This window comes from Bubalus kerabau, chromosome X (genome assembly GCF_029407905.1).
Source record: "Bubalus kerabau isolate K-KA32 ecotype Philippines breed swamp buffalo chromosome X, PCC_UOA_SB_1v2, whole genome shotgun sequence".
Taxonomy (NCBI): Eukaryota; Metazoa; Chordata; class Mammalia; order Artiodactyla; family Bovidae; genus Bubalus; species Bubalus kerabau.
In genome coordinates this window covers 87,652,132-87,669,564 of record NC_073647.1, presented here as the reverse complement: position 1 = coordinate 87,669,564, position 17,433 = coordinate 87,652,132, and the positions used below count along the sequence as shown (strand labels likewise).

At 36.5% G+C, this 17,433-nt stretch overlaps 1 long non-coding RNA gene across 1 annotated transcript in view; it reads left to right on the top strand.

The window, feature by feature from the left end:
• Window positions 1–17,433, top strand: part of LOC129639133 (uncharacterized) — a 73,474-nt gene that overhangs the window by 15,361 nt on the left and 40,680 nt on the right. Inside the window, exon 2 of the long non-coding RNA XR_008708210.1 lies at window positions 11,082–11,151. This is a non-coding gene — a long non-coding RNA (uncharacterized LOC129639133). The remainder of the gene's footprint in view (window positions 1–11,081; window positions 11,152–17,433) is intronic.

Genomic DNA, 17,433 nt, shown 5'->3' with positions numbered 1-17,433 from the left:
ATAGGCACATCCAAGTCAATAGAGTTGAATCATGGCTTCAATATAAGGGGCAAAGGAACATCTCTGGTATTAGGGCAAAGTCTTTCCATCATTTTTCCTGGGTACAGTCCCAGGCCTGCCTATAGGAGAGAAGGGAATAAGTGATTCATGATCCTGGTTGAGCACATTTAAGAGCCTGGCAATTATCAAAAATATTTGACTTCAGGATAAAAAATACATGAAAGTGGATACAAGGTATTTATTAAACAATTTAATATTTCCCAAATAAAGTGCTTAGACTATTTCTTACAAAAGGTAATCCCCACATGAGCTCCTTTAGTGGTAATTAATAAAATAAGGTTAATGTTATTTAAGCAACAATGGTAAAATTCTTTTAAATATAATATCATCGTATAAAATATATCAACAACTATCTAGATGTGAGGCAGAATTATTGCAAACATTAAAACTTAGGACTGGTTCTTTAGAAGTTTGACAATTACGTGAAATTATTGAGGTGGTTGGGTAATAAATGAATTTCAACAAACGGGTACCAATAAGTTGCATTTGAAGATTAGTAGTTATGTGAAACACATAAACTTTTCTGATGAAGAAAAGCCGTGAAGTCCCTGGAGGCTCTACTTATAAAACTTAAGCTAAACTGAAGTTACCCCTCTTTATGAATTTTGCACATTCTTAAAGTGTTGAAATATGACCTGATCAAGTGCTCAGGCTATGGAAATGTTTCACACCAGGCTGGGGGAGTCCATGTATTCACATTTCAGTTACAATTAGGAAAGGAATAGGAACTGGAAGACATTGAAAGACTATGATTCAACTTGGGGATTACTCCTGAAAAACAGTCAGGGAACTACAAAAAGGAGAGGAGAAGGTGTAAGATAAGGGAATTTGAGACCTTGCTAACAGTGTTAGATTTTCCCTAGGTTTATATGAACAAGTTATTATGTTGAGATCCTTACCATTGAGAACTGCATAGAGAAGTTGCTATTGAAATATTGTAAAAAAAATAAAGGAAATATACTGTATATGTACAGACATGAAAATTCATGGAGTTTTAAAGCAATTTAAAATATTGAAGCCCAGTTGGAAATGACTACTTTTGTCTCTGTACTATTCATTAGTCACATCATCATTTACCTGTTTCTTTCCCTGGGCCACGTATTTTCACTAAAACTTGAAAATATAGGCAAAAAGAGGATCTTTAAGAGGGACAGAAATAGATAGACCAATCCTAAAGTTGTTTTCCTTTTTTTAATGATACCATTGGAATTTGAAAAGATTTTATTTTTTCCCCAGAGTCACGAAACAGTGTGGGTGGAGTTATTTCATCTTAGTGGAAAATAAGGGGATAAACATTGGGGTACACACCTATATACTAAGGTGCCAATGAGCTCAATTCTCTTTTCCTCTGTGTTATAGTAGTCACTCAGTCGTATCTGACTCTTTGCAACCTCATGGACTGTAGCCTGACAGGCTTCTCTGTCCATGAAATTCCCCAGGCAAGAATACTGGAGTGGGTTGCCATTTCCTTTTCCAGGGGACCTTTCTGACCCAGGGATTAAAGCCCGGTCTCCCAGATTGCAAGCAGGTTCTTTACCATCTTAGACACCAGGGAATCCTTCTCCTGTGTTATGATTAAATGCAAAAAAGGGACCCATGTAGTTTATTTTTATCAACTTAAAGATAGATATAAGCTACATTAACCTCACTGCCTCATCTAATAAAAATTCTGTTTTTATTTTTAAGATAAGAATTATTCATACATCATTTTTTTAATTATTGGAATATAGTTGATTTACAATGTTGGTGCATATACACATATCCACTCATTTTTTTAGATTCTTTTCCCATTACAAATTAAATTATTTTCCCATTATAGGACATTACAGAATATGAAGTAAAGTTCACTGTGCTATACAATAGGTCCTTATTAGTTATCTATCATGAATAGTAGTGTGTATATGTCAATCCTAATCTTCCACTTTATCCCTTTCCCTGTCACCCCCAATAACCAGAGTATGTTTTCTACACCTGTAACTCTATTTATGTTTTGTAAATAAATTCATTTGTATTATTCTTTTTAGATTCCACATATAAACAATATCATATGATATTTGTCCTTCTCTGACTTACTTCACTCAGTATGACAATCACTAGGTCCATTCATGTTGCTGCAAATGGCACTATTTCACTATTTTTTTAATGAGGAGTAATATTCCATTGCATATATGTAGCACATCTTTCTTATCTGTTCCACTCTTGGGAGACATTTAGGTTGCTTCCATGTCTTGGATATTGTAAATAGTGCTGCAATGAACATTATAGTGCATGTATCTTTTCAAATTATGGTTTTCTCCAGATATATGTCCAGCAGTGGGATTGCTAGATCATATGATAACTCAACATCACTAATTACCAGAGAAATGCAAATCCAAACTGCAATGAGGTTATCATCTCACACCAGTCAGAATGGCCATCATCAAAAAATCTACAAACAATAAATGCTGAAGAGAGTGTGAAGAAAAGGGAACCCTCCTTACATTGTTGGTGGAAATGCAAACTGGTACAGCCACTATGGAGAATAGCATGGAATTTCCTTTAAAAAAAAACAACTAAAAATAGAGAACTCTTTAAATATCATTAAACATAGAATTATTTTTCACCAAAGTTGCAATTCTGTTTTTATACACACATTTAAACTTTTGCTAAAAATGTCTTTTACCCACTGCATCCATATCGGTATCTCCCAATCTCTGTTAAAACTTAGATTCTCATTTTCTAATAAAAAAAAAAAAATACTCTCCTGAAGGTCACTAGTCACTTCCCTGATCAGTACGTAATCTCTTCTCAAGTCCTCACTGCCTTTGACCTTTATAAAGTGTTTGACACTGTTCACCACTTTTTGAAACTTTGTTCTCTTAGTTTTCTTAAGCCAATAGCTATCCTGATTTTCTTTCTACCCGTATTTCTTTTTTTTTCCCTTTTGGTACAAGCCTCCCCCTGCCTAACCCTTAAATGTTTTTCTTCTCCAAGTTATATTAAAGGTCTATTGCTCTTTTCCTAGCATTGCCTGTTCACACTGTGCAAGCACATCTATTTTCTTTCATCTTTTTTTCTTCCATTTTAGTACCACATTTTCTTTATCCATCTATCAATGGGCATTTAGGTTGCTTGTATATCTTGGCTATTGTAAATAATGCTGCAATGAACATCTGAGAGCACATGTCTTTATTAATTAGCTTTTATTATTTCTTATTTTCTTTGGATAAATACCCAGAATTGTAATTGCTGGATTGTATAGTTATTCTATTTTTACTATTTTGAGGAATGTCTATATTGTTTTCCACAATGGCTGTACCAATTTACAGTCCCATCAATGGTGCATGAGATATTTTTCTCCACATCTTTGCCAATACTTGTCATTTGTTTTATTTTGATAATAGCTATTATGACAGGTATGGAATGTTGTCTCTTTATGGTTTTAATTAGCAATACCCTGATGATTAGTGATGTTGAGCATATTTTCATATGTCTGTTGGCCATCCATATATTTTCTTTGCAAAAAATGTCTATTCTGTTTTTCTACCTTTTAAAAAAACCTTTTTATTTTATATTGGTGTATAGCCAATTAACAAACAACATTGTGATAGTTTCAGGTAAAAAGCAAAGAGACTCAGTCATATAGATACATGTATCAATTCTCCCCCAAATCCCCCTACCATCGAGGCTGCCATATAACAGTGAGCAGAGTTCCATGTGCTATACAATAGATCCTTGCTGGTTATTCACTTTAAATATAACTGTGTCCACATGCCCATCCCAAACTCACTAACTATCCCTTCTCCCCATCCTTCCCTCCCTGCCACCATGCAACCATAAGCTTGTTCTCAAAGTTTGTACTGAGTCTGTTTCTGTTTTGTAATTTAATTTGAATCATTTCTATTTAGATTCCACATATAAGGATCCTCACAAAATGGTTATTTTTGTGCAAAAGCTTTTAGTTTGATGTAATCCCATTTTGTTTGTTATTATTTAGTTTTATGGTATAAACAACTTCTACATTGATGACTCCTAAATCTCTAGCCTTGTGCTCTCTCCCTTTTGGTTTCAATGGTATTCTGAAATCTGTCTTTTTTCAGAGATAAAAAGATATCTGAAAACATTATTCTTAGCTTTTCTGTCTTTATCAGTCCTTAGAGATAATTTATTACTATGTTAGATGTTATTTGAAAATAAAAATCATAAGTTTATTCATCTGAAGACAAAAGGAAAACTGTGTGTAATGATCTGTCCAGTTGTATTACAAGACTGGGTAGTTATATTCAAGAAAATGAGAGATACCAAGGGAATATTTCATTCAAAGATGGGCACAATAAAGGGCAGAAATGGTATGGACCTAACAGAAGCAAAAGAGATTAAGAAGAGTTGACCATACACAGAACTGTACAAAAAAGGTCTTAATGACTCAGATAATCATGATGATGTGATCACTCAGACATGCCAGACATCCTGGAGTGTGAAGCCAAGTGCATCTTAAGAAGCATTACTATAAGCAAAGATAGTGGAGGTGATAGAATTCCAGCTGAGCTATTTCAAATCCTAAAAGATGATGCTGTCAAAGTGCTGCACTCAACATGGTAGCAAATTTGGAATACTCAACAGTGGCCACAGGACTGGAAAAAGTCAGTTTTCATTCAAATATCAAAGATGGGAAATGCCAAAGAATGTTCAAACTGCCTCACAATTGCATTCATTTCACATGGTAGAAAAGTGAAAAGCCAAAGTGCTATTCATTCAGTTGTGTATGACTCTTTGTGATCAGTGGACTACACCCACCATATTCCTCTGTCTGTGAAATTTTCCAGGCAAGAATACTGGGGTGGGTTACCATTTCCTTTTCCAGGGGATCTTCTCTACCAAGGGATAGAACCCAGGTCTCCTGCACTGCAGGCAGATTCTTTACCATCATTCTTTGGAACATAGTAAAAGAAAGGGAATTACAAAAAAACATCTACTTCTGCTTCATTGACTACACTAAAGTCTTTGCCTGTGTGGGTCACAACAAACTGTGGAAAATTTTTAAAAAGAAGGTAATAACAAACTGCCTTGCCTGTCTCCTAAGAAACCTGTATGCAGGCCTAGAAGCAACAGGTGTAAGCAGACATGGAACAACAAAAGTGGTTCAAAATTGGGAATGGAGTACTTCAAGGTTTTACATGGTCACCCTACTTATTCAATTGTTACGCAGAGCACATTATGTGAAATGTCAGGCTAGATGAAGCACAAGATGGAATTGAGTTTGTCGGGAGAAATATCAATAACCTCAGATATGCAGATGACACCACTCTAACGGCAGAAAGCAAAGAGGAACTAAAGAGCCTCTTGATGAAGGTGAAAGAAGACAGTGAAAAAGCTGGATGAAAACTCAACATTCAAAAAACTAAGATCATGGCATCCTGTTCCATGACTTCATGGCAAATAGATGGGGAAAAAATGGAAACAGTAACAGACTTTCTTTTCTTGGGCTCCAAAATCACTGTAAATAGTGACTGCATCCGTGAAATTAAAAGATGCTTATTCCTTGGATGAAAAGATATGAAATACCTAGAGAGCTTATTAAAAAGCAGAGACATCACTTTTCCAACAAAGGTCTGTATAGTCAAAGCTATGGTTTTTCCAGTAGTCATGTATGTATGTGAGAGTTGAACCATAAAGAAGGCTGAGCATTGAAGAATTGATATTTTTGAACTGTGGTGTTGGTGAAGACTCTTGAGAGTCCCTTGGACTGCAGAGAGATCCAATCAGTCAATCCTAAGAGAGATCAGTTCTGAATGTTCATTGGAAGGACTGATTCTGAAGCTGAAGCCCCAATATTTTGGCCACCTGATGTGAAGAACTGACTCATTGGAAAAGACCCTGATGCTGGGAAAGATTGAGGGCAGGAGGAGAAGGGGATGACAGAGGATGAGATGGTTGGATGGCATCACCAACTCGATGGACATGAGTTTGAGCAAGCTCCAGAAGATGATGAAGGACAGGGAAACCTGGCATGCTGCAGTCCATAGGGTGGCAAAGAGTTGGTCTGAACAACAACCATATGCCTGAAGGAAATAAAACTAGTGGTCATTAATCTTAAACTCATATATCTGGTCCATTGTAAATTGGCCAGGGGCCATGAAAAGGATTGTGACTTAATCGTAGGATCAAGAGAAGCCATAAAGATGTGAAGTATCTTGACCTTTAAACTCATTGGTTAGAAATAGGGTGATTTAAGAACAGGAGCCAACCAAAAATGTACAGATTAAGGTTATAAAAACTGCTGTAGGTCCCACCTTGAGGGTACTTGCAGGGACTCTTTACCCCCTCTCAGTGTCTCTGCTGAGAGCTTTGTACTTTGCTCCTCTTTAATAAATCCTGTTTGCTTGCTACCATAAGTGTTTTCCATTCTTCCTGGATTCCATTCTTTGGCTCCACAGACAAGAACTCAGATTCCCATTTCAGTAGGCAAGTTGCTCTTTCTGCAGATGACCTAAGTAGTTCTAACGCTTTGGGAATGAATGAGCACTGAGCCAACAGCTACTGTTAAAAAAAAAATAGTATTGAATGCAGGGAGAATAGGGAGGTAGATAGAAAGTAATTTCATGATTTAATTCCTTTTTTGTAGTGACCGTTCATGAAACAACAGAATCTAGGACTAACAACAACTTGGAGGTTATATGAACCAATGTTTCCCAAGTTTTAATCATTCTTTTACCTCCTGTATGATTTTTCCATATCTATTTATCACTACTCAATAAGTATTGAGTGAAAAGCATTATTGAAATATATATTGAGTGAAAAGTGAAAGTGTTAGTCACTCAGTCCTGTCTGACTTTTTTGTGATCCCATGAACTATAGCCCACCAGGCTCCTCTGTGCATGAAATTCTCTAGGCAAGAATACTGGAGTGGGTAACCATTCTTTTCTCCAGGGCATCTTCTTGAACCAGTGACTGAAGCTGGGTCCCCTACATTGCAAGCAAATTCTTTACCATCTGAGCCACCAGCCAGAGAGTATGCATATTCAAATATATTCTATTCAAACGTAATTTTATTTAAAGTTATTCAACTTCTTTTAAAATGAAATATTAACTACCATATGTTCAGAAATCAAGTGACATCTGACATAAAGAGATGATAATTACAAAAAATAAGTACTAATTATATAAGTAGCTATTAAAAATAAAATGTTTGCTCATACATCTCCCAGAATTATATTGAATGCCACTTGTGACAAACAAGTTCAGGTCTACATCTGCTTTGTATCAATAGGGTATGTAGAAAATAGCTTGTTTCCCCAAAAGCCTAGTTCCTGTCTTAGGTCACACAGCAAGGCCATGGCAAAGATAAGAATGACTGATCTGGTTACCAAAATGTTTCACTTACTGAGAACAATAACTTATTTTCTGTATTCTCCATGGAGACACATTGTACACTAAAGGTCCTTTGAAAAGAGAACTACTTTTGAGGCCTAATAAGTCGTCACATAACTTTTCCCTTCCTAAATTCACTGGCAAACTTAGAACTTCACCCCCAGTTATGAAGGGTGCTGATGTAACTGTCAAAAAATTAAAAAAGGGAAGTAAAATATGGGACAGGACATCACCAGAGTTGGTGAGGGAAAAATCTTGATATAGATGTATTCAGATGTGCAAAGCCTCAATCTCCACAGACGGAACAGGAAATTAGACACTGATCACATCTCCTAACAGCTGCATAAATCTTGTGGACCCATGAAAAAGACAGCCAAGCAGCCAACTATGAACAGAACACCCAGTTTAACTGAAAAAGTTAGTGATTAAGAAAGAGTTCAGAGTATAGGAAAGAAAGAAGCAGAAGCTAGCATCAGAGATATCTCAAAATCAGCAATTTTCAGGGTATGTTTTCCTGGTTTTAATAAACAGCCCAATTCCCTATAGTTTCTCCATTTTTATCTCCAGACATAGGCAGTGAGAATTGGTGTCGAGTATAATGCTTCAAAAACAAGTCCAACCCCAATTTAACATAAACAGGATTACAGTAATAGCAGAAGTCTCCAAATAAAACTTAACATTAGTTTATTAGCTTAAGTAGCTTTACTACTTGCTCTTAGCTGTAAATGAACATTAGCCAAAACCTAGCTAAATTACACTAAATGTTTTCAAATGACTTTAACTAGAAATGAAAAATTATAAAGACCTCTGTTGCTGCTGCTGCTAAGTCGCTTCAGTCGTGTCCGACTCTGTGCGACCCCATAGACGGCAGCCCACCAGGCTCCCCCGTCCTTGGGATTCTCCAGGCAAGAACACTGGAGTGGGTTGCCATTTCCTTCTCCAATGCATGAAAGTGAAAAGCGAAAGGGAAGTTGTTCAGTCATGTCCGACTTTTAGCGACGCCATGGACTACAGCCTACCAGGCTCCTCCATCCATGGGATTTTCCAGGCAAGAGTACTGGAGTGGGGTGCCATTGCCTTCTCCGATAAAGACCTCAGAAGACAATTTAATATAACCATCTTAAATAATCAGGTGGAGAAATTAAAACCCAAAGAGATATGGGACTAGCATACAGTAACATAGCAAATTAGCATCAGAACTGCTGCTAGAATCCAGATGTCCCAATTGCCAATATAATCCTATTTCTTAATATCATATTGTATTTGGTCATCAGCTTTCCTCTCTCTTTCTTTCACTTTCCAGTCCCTCTCTTGGTTTAGGAGGTTTCTGCTTTTGCAAGTACAGGGTATTTTTTGAGAGAATATTCTCTTTGAAAACTAAAATGACAGTGTCCCATTTAAGAAGGTGAATTTTTATTCAAAATCAAACTCAATTCCAAGTTCATCAAACTCTAGCTTTTTCCCAGCCAGGACTTAATATTTTTGCCCTATTGCCTCATACCAACTTGACTCTAAACCAACTCCCAAATGGATAATTTAACTCTAACCTAGATCTCTTTTTTCATGCACCTGGCTTCATTTATACTTTGTAATTTTCAACATATTTGCACTGTCTGCACAAATTAGATTTTCTAAAGCCCCCCTGTTCCCCACAACCTTTATTTCCCCATATTTGTATGTTTTTTCCTAAAAGGTTTTCAAAGTGTCAATCGTTTGCCTGGAAATTTTCTTTAAGGAGATAAAACAAGCCTTTATAGAAAGAACTGTTGTTTGCAAATGCTCATTATATTACTGAGCTAGTGCCTTTCTTGGCAAATTGCCCCTTATAGTTAGAAATATAAATAAAAAATGACAAAGTATGAAAGTTGAAATAAAACTTCAAGGTAAATAACAGAAGCTTTTGGAGAAAAGTCAAATGACCCATTTACCTTAGTAGATCAAAGGTGAGAAATACATTGGGTTTCATGAAGTGAAAGCCATTATTGGTCACTTTTCTATCTGGTTGTCTTCTGGAGCAGAAATATAGTCGCAAAAATTATTTGGAAAGTATGATCTTCTCCTACCTCTAAATTTCATCTTTGATGTTTTTGTGCTTACTAGCTTATTTAACTTACTAAATAACAAGGGTTTTTGCTTATTTATTCCTTTATTTAAGTTTTGTGGGGAGGGGTTTCTGTTTATTAAGTTAGCTTTTTGTTACAGAAACTTGTAGTTGTCATCTGTGCTGTGCAATAAGAAGGCACACATTGTTCCTGTTTGAGGTGTTTAAAAGGTATATTCTCTTTCAGGAAAATCCAATACATATATATATAGCCAGAGTCTCAATTTCCCTACCCTTGATCTATTTTACTGACACTTCCCTGGTTCTATTACCCTACTGATCATCTGTCAGCATTCTCTGTACCTATATATTGAGTGGTTGATGGCAGAGGAATTGCTTTTTTTTAATTGATTTGCTGTCCTTGAGAATTAAGGTTTTAATACATAGATTATCAAATGGCTTTGGAAATATTCTTTTAAAATAATTGTTGCAGACTCAAATTATATTAAGAAATATCCTGCTCTCCTCCTCACTCACATTCACAAACATACACACCCTGTAGATTAGTTCATTTTTCTGGATAAATTTAAAGAAATAAACAGATGAAATATAGTGCAAATAATAAACTTACAGTCTCCACAACTGTGAACCTAATTATATTCTCTTTAAAGCAAAAGCCTCCATTTTAGCACATTGTAGTGTACTCTGTCAAATAGGCACAATTTCATTAGCAGGGACTTATTTATAAAATGTTGACTGGCATTAAGACAGCCTTTATAAGAAATTTTTAATCCAGGTCATGATCATAGATCATTAAAATCTATAGATTATACATAATGGTGTAATTTCCAGTTACGTAGCTGCCCACCAACATAGTACTTTGTGAAATACTCTTTACTATAGAAATGTTCAAATATAAACAAAATAAAGAGAATTATGTGGTGAATCTTAATATACAAATAACAGTTTTAATAGTTAAGAACATGTTGCAAATCTTGTATTTATTTGCCTTCCTTTACAAATTTTACTGAAGAATTCTAAAACAAATGCCAAATGCAATGTCATTTTATCCATGGATGGTTAAGTAAACATCTCAAACTTGTAAGAACATTTTTTTTTTTTTTTTACATTGTTACCATACACACAACTCTTTTTTTTACTGGGATTGTTAGTTTCCTGTATTACAAAAGTCCCCACAGAAGACTGAGAATGCTGGAATCTTATTCCAACTCAGTCAATATCCAATTCTGTGATCCCTTTGGACCTCAGTTTCTCCTTTTGTCATATAAAGGAGTTACTTATAATATCTAAGATCCCATTAATCTCCTAGATTCTGGATTTAAATAGCAAAAATGATTAAGCCTGAGAACCTATATTTTGTTATTCCCCCATTAGAGAGGTATAAGATAAAAGAGGATTAGAAACTCATTTCTAAACTACATTAAGAAACTGAGAACAAAAGAGATTTTTTTTTCACTAATTTCAAAAGTTAATGAAATAAGTTTCAAGCATGATTATTTCTATCTTCTGAGGAAATGTTTCCTGTAACTGCCTATGCAGTGACACTTGATAATTATTTGAAAACCATAATAATGCGGTTTCATTATTCTAACCATCTTCCTCCTTAAAGGGCCAGCACTGGCTTGACAGAAGTGCTCCTAAAGCCTGTGGCGCCCTCTTCTGACCCTTCACTCAATAGGGTGAGTCAAAGCTTTTGTTTCTATAAAAAATAAGTAAAAATTCATATCTGACACAGATTCTATGAAAGAAATCTGACTACAGCTCCATGGTGTATACTTAACAAATTTTTCCAGGTTTCAGTTTTGAAATTTGAGAATTGTTCCAGAGAAAAAATAATACTGAAATTTGAAATGTGATAGCAATTTCACTCAAGCAACGTGCCTGTGTAAGAAAATCTTAGGAAAAGAAGTGAAAATTTTATGCTAAAACATCTAAATGAATTACAAAAGATAACTACTGAATTAAAATTCAAACTTCATGCCATTAACTGTGCGCCTTAGTGCAGAGAAGCAAGATGGACTGTTCTGTACAACTTCTACTCTGCACTTTAAAATTAATTTATGAGTCTCTACTCAGAGATAGATACTCTTTTTGAAAACTTCCAATGTTTTATCTCACTACACATTATGCACTCAAGCTCATTTCCTTTCTTATCCCTTGAAAAGTGAAAGTGAAGTCGCTCAGTCGTATCTGACTCTTTGTGACCCCATGGACTGTAGCCTACCAGGCTCCTCCATCCATGGGATTCTCCAGGCAAGAGTACTGGAGTGGGTTGCAATTTCCTTCTCCAGGGGATCTTCCCGACCCAGGGATCAAACCTGGTCTCTTATCCCTTACAAATGTTGTTAAAGTGATCTTTCTAAGAAAATGACCCCTTCTTTTCCTGATAGTCATCCAAGCAACTGATATCCCCCAAATTTTGAGGCCCGTCACAAATTTTATTTGCTAAAAGAAATCTTTTTTGAATGTTCCACTTTACATGTCCCTTTCTCTCTTCCCAATCCCTATATCTGGAATCACACTATAGTAATTCCATTATACTATAATATAGTGAGACTGACTCCATAAACTATGGTTCTGACAAAAAGTTTAAATTCACTTTAATGGTCACATGATGTTCTCCATTTTCTGATTTCTAGTATGTTTGAATTCTGATTTGTCCTTCCATTGGCGCTTAAACTTTAGAAATACAAAAATATACTCACATGTTTGAAAGTTTCTCAAAGGACTGGACTCACACAGTATCATTCTTAAAGCTCCAAGTTCTCTTCCTGTTGGGTCATCTAGTGTTGAAATCTATATCAGACAGGGAATTGAAACTCCTCAGTTAAACAAAAGACTCAATTAGCTTAGGTAACTAGCTTTCTGATCGCCTCAATTAGATGGGTCCCATTTCCACACCCTAGCAGTCAGTCTTCGCTGGTCAGTTTTAAAATTCACATAAAGCAGCTAGTACTTTTGACTACATATTAATTATATCAAAACATTCAATAAAATCAAGTATTAAAGTCACTGTAGAAGAGTATTTTTTTCCATTTCTTGAAAGCTGTTTGTATTTGCTGAAAGAGCCATCTCCTGGTTGCATTTTTTACTGGAGCCAACTCTCTCACCAATTTGTTTGGTAAGATTAACTGAAATTGTCAATATGGCTTCAAATAGAGAATGGAAAGCAGAAAACTAAAAGTTAATGCTGAAATATTAATGTACAATGACATCTAATGCAGGATGAAACTGGGTGGGTCTTGCTATGTCTCTGCAAGAAGTATTCAGGAACACTGAGCTTCTATGCAAACTAAAGACTGTCATGAAGTGTATTATTTTGCCATTTGAGAAGGGATAAATATGAGCAAACTTTAAGCTGATCATTGATGTCTATGAAGAAGTGTTTGCATGACTGATATTCTTATGTTAGAACATGAAGCCAGGGTGGTTTATTTTGAAGGTATCCCTTCTCCTCCTTAAAATTATTATTTTGTTGAGCCTATCCCTGGGACAGTACTGAGTCAGCGCTATGCACCTACATCCCTTCTACTCTGTGACACGGTTTTTTGAGAAATCTTACCTTCCAGTTATCTTTATTGATGCTCTGTTCCTTTTTCTCAGATGACCCACATCATTTCTTTTATGTTCTCTTTAGCACCTCTCTTCATTACTTCAGAAAAAAAAATGGTCTTTTTAAAGTTTAGTACTCAAGCCTTATTCACATTTCATTACCCAGTTTCTTTTGCAGGCTTTTCTCAGATGTACCTGAAGAAAACGAATTGATAAGAATCCAAGACAAGTGCCAACTTACTAACTTGTGATTGTGACATTTCCTTAGACATAAAACATTCTAAAGTATTTTGACATGTTTAGTAGATTAAGTTAACACTTACAAACCACTGGTCATGAGACTAGAGTTGCTTTCATTCATTTGTTCAGTCAAGCTTATATTTATTATTGAATACATATTTTTGAGCATTTACTTCAAGCCAGGTGGTGTTCTGAGGGTGATAATACAGTCAACAAATGATGAGCCTTACTCTTACAGTTTATTGGGGAAGAAAGAGATTTTGAAAATTTAAAAATAAATATTTAAATTTAAAATTGTAGCATTATTTTTAAAAATGAATAAACTCTCGTGAGAAAGACTTTTGTGTTGGAGAGGGAGCTATTTTGGAAGGGATAATCAGGAAAGTCCTCTCTGAAGAAATGACATTTAAAATCATAATGAGAGTGTTAATAGCCTCGGTAGGGAGGCCAGAGGTTCTCAAGCAGCAGGAGGAAATAAAACTGCAAGTGGCGGACTTTTTTTTTTTTTTTTTTCTTTTCTCTTCTAATCCTGTGTTGTCATGGTGACACCTGGTTCCACCTGAATTATCTCAAACCTTGAGCTAAGCAATGTGGTTTTTCTCATGGAAATATCTTCCTTAAGCTATGTTAAGGAACTATGTATTTGCTTGGAAATCTGCCTTTCTTCAAGATTCATGTCAATTGTTTTATGACCCAGGATGACTCACCTTGTGCCAGTGCTATCTCAAAATGCATGTTGTGGGTAAGGGGCCTGGTGCATCTCTCTCACTTTTGAAGTGTTTCCTTTCTCTAATTAGCAGCTTGCTAATAGGTGTATAAATCTTGCTAAAAACCAGCAATGGGGGGACTCTTTCTGTCCCCTTCTGGTGTCTATGTCAGAAGCTTTCTCTATATCTTTTATACTTTAATGAAACTTTATTACATAAAAAGCTCTGAGCCATCAAGCCTCGTCATTGGCCCTGGATTGAATACCTCTCCTCCTGAGGCCAAGAATCCTGGCATCGTTCACAACTCATACCAGCGGCCTTTAATATCTGAAGAATGATAAAGATCTAGGCAGTAGTGGAGGTGGAAGCGGAGATTAAGGACATCACAGAGGGGAACAGAGTGTTTCAAACCCTTGAGGTGGGGAGAAGTATGGCCGTAAAGAAAAGGGAAGAAAATGGCACTATAAGAGCGGGTAAAGCTTTGCTGAGGAAAGAGTAATTTGCCCCATTTTTCCTGCCTCTTTGCTTGAGTTGGTACATCTCATCTTATCGTATCTTGCTTTTAGGTTGAGATTTATACCTTAGGCTTTTCTCAGGCCTTTGTACTCAGATTGAATTATACTGACAGTAGAATGAGGAATCTGAAGGTGTTAATGGGAAATATCTCTTTATATCAATTCTTAACATGTGGGACAGACAGACCAAATAATATTTTATTAGTTCAGTTCAGTTCAGTCCCTCAGTCGTGTCCGACTTTTTGCGACCCCATGAATCGCAGCACGCCAGGCCTCCCTGTCCATCACCAACTCCTGGAGTTGACCCAGACTTACGTCCATGGAGTCAATGATGCCATCCAGCCATCTCATCCTCTGTCATCCCCTTCTCCTCCTGCCTGCAATCCTTCCCAGCATCAGAGTCTTTTCCAATGAGTCAACTCTTCACATGAGGTGGCCAAAGTACTGGAGTTTCAGCTTTAGCATCATTCCTTCCAAAGAAATCCCAGGGCTGATCTCCTTCAGAATGGACTGGTTGGATCTCCTTGCAGTCCAAGGGACTCTCAAGAGTCTTCTCCAACACCACAGTTCAAAAGCATCAATTCTTTGGCGCTCAGCCTTCTTCACAGTCCAACTCGCACATCCATACATGACCACAGGAAAAACCATAGCCTTGACTAGATGGACCTTTGTTGGCAAAGTAATGTTTCTGCTTTTGAATATGCTATCTAGGTTGGTCATAACTTTCCTTCCAAGGAGTAAGCGTCTTTTAATTTCATGCCTGCAATCACCATCTGAAGTGATTTTGGAGCCCAAAAAAATAAAGTCTGACACTGTTTCCACTGTTTCCACATCTATTTCCCATGAAGTGATGGGACCAGATGCCATGATCTTCGTTTTCTGAATGTTGAGCCTTAAGCCAACTTTTTCACTCTCCACTTTCACTTTCATCAAGAGGCTTTTTAGTTCCTCTTCACTTTCTACCATAAGGGTGGTATCATCTGCATATCTGAGGTTATTGATATTTCTCCAGGCAATCTTGATTCCAGCTTGTGTTTCTTCCAGTCCAGTGTTTCTCATGGTGTACTCTGCATATAAGTTAAATAAGCAGGGTGACAATATACAACCTTGATGTACTCCTTTTCCTATTTGGAACCAGTCTGTTGTTCCATGTCCAGTTCTAACTGTTGCTTCCTGACCTGCATACAAATTTCTCAAGAGGCAGATCAAGTTGTCCGGTATTCCCATCTCTTTCAGAATTTTCCACAGTTTATTGTGATCCACACAGTCAAAGGCTTTGGCATAGTCAATAAAGCAGAAATAGATGTTTTTCTGGAACTTTCTTGCTTTTTCCATGATCCAGCGGATGTTGGCAATTTGCTCTCTGGTTCCTCTGCCTTTTCTAAAACCAGCTTGATCATCAGGAAGTTCACTGTTCACATATTGCTGAAGCCTGGCTTGGAGAATTTTGAGCATTACTTTAATAGCCTGTGAGATGAGTGCAATTGTGCAGTAGTTTGAGCATTCTTTGGCATTGCCTTTCTTTGGCATTGGAATGAAAACTGACCTTTCCCAGTCCTTTGGCCACTGCTGAGTTTTCCAAATTTGCTGGCGTATTGAGTGCAGCACTTTCACAGCATCATCTTTTAGGATTTGAAATAGCTCCACTGTAATTCCATCACCTCCACTAGCTTTGTTCCTAGTGATAGATTAATGTAAATGTGTCTGAGTAAAGTCAGGGCTGGGGTACAAATAAAGAAGTCACAGTTGGTATTGAAATTTTGGATTAAATAAGGATACTTTTCCATCCTATGTGTGCATGCATGCTCAGTCATGTCTGACCCTTTGCAACTCCATGCACTGTAGCCCACTAGGCTCCTCTGTCCTTGCGATTTCCCAGGCAAGAATTGGGTTGCCATTTTCTCCTCCAGGGGTTCTTTCCAACTGAGGGATTGAACTCATATCTCCTGTCTTCTGCATTGTCAGGCAGATTCTTTACCACTGCACCACCTGGAAAGCCCCTTTCCATTACCAAATAGAAATAAAGTTTAAAGGAAACAACCTTTGACACTTGGAATTAATGAAGCTATTTGGGTTTATGTTTAATTATCTTTCCTCTAATTATTGGTCAGTATTCAAAATCTTTACCACTTCCAGAATATAACAAGCATGGGAAAGAAGAAAAGGGTAACTGCTCACATGGCAGTAAGTTTCAATTCATTGATATTAATAAAAAATAGGTTAACCATAGGAATATTTCCAAATACCAATGTGGCATCTAAGCAAAAATGCACACAGCCTTTCAAATGGAACATATAGGTACTTAGGAATAGTTCTAATAAATTATTTGATGTACACCTTAAAATCATTTCAGAATTTTCATTTTTAAAGCTCTCAATTTTCCCCCATTACAATTAACAAATAATTTACCTTTAAATAACAAAGAAGTATGGTTGGAGAATCCCCAAACCAGTAAACAGTAAATGCAGATATTCTGAAGAAAATGAAATACAAATCCAATAGAAAAAAAAAAAAAAATGAGGCCTTGGAAATGGCAAGTTTGTGAGCCTGAGTTCATTCCCTGGAAAGTCATCAGATAGTTAAAGGTAGATTAAACATTTAATCACTCAAAGCCTTTACAAACTGAGGGTCGAGTCACATCAATTTCTTTTCTTTTTTTTAATTTTATTTTTTAATTAATTTCTTTATTTTAATTGGAGGCTATTTACTTTACAATATTGTAGTGGTTTTTGCCATACATTGACATGAAATAGCCATGGGTGTACATGTGTCCCCTATCCTGAACCTCCTTCTCAACTCCCTCCCCATCCCATTCCTCAGGGTTGTCCCAGTGCATTGGCTTTGAGTGCCCTGTTTCATGCATTGAACTTGGTCTGGTGATCTATTTCACATATGGTAAAAAACATGTTTCAATGCTATTGTCTCAAATCATCCCACCCTCGCCTTC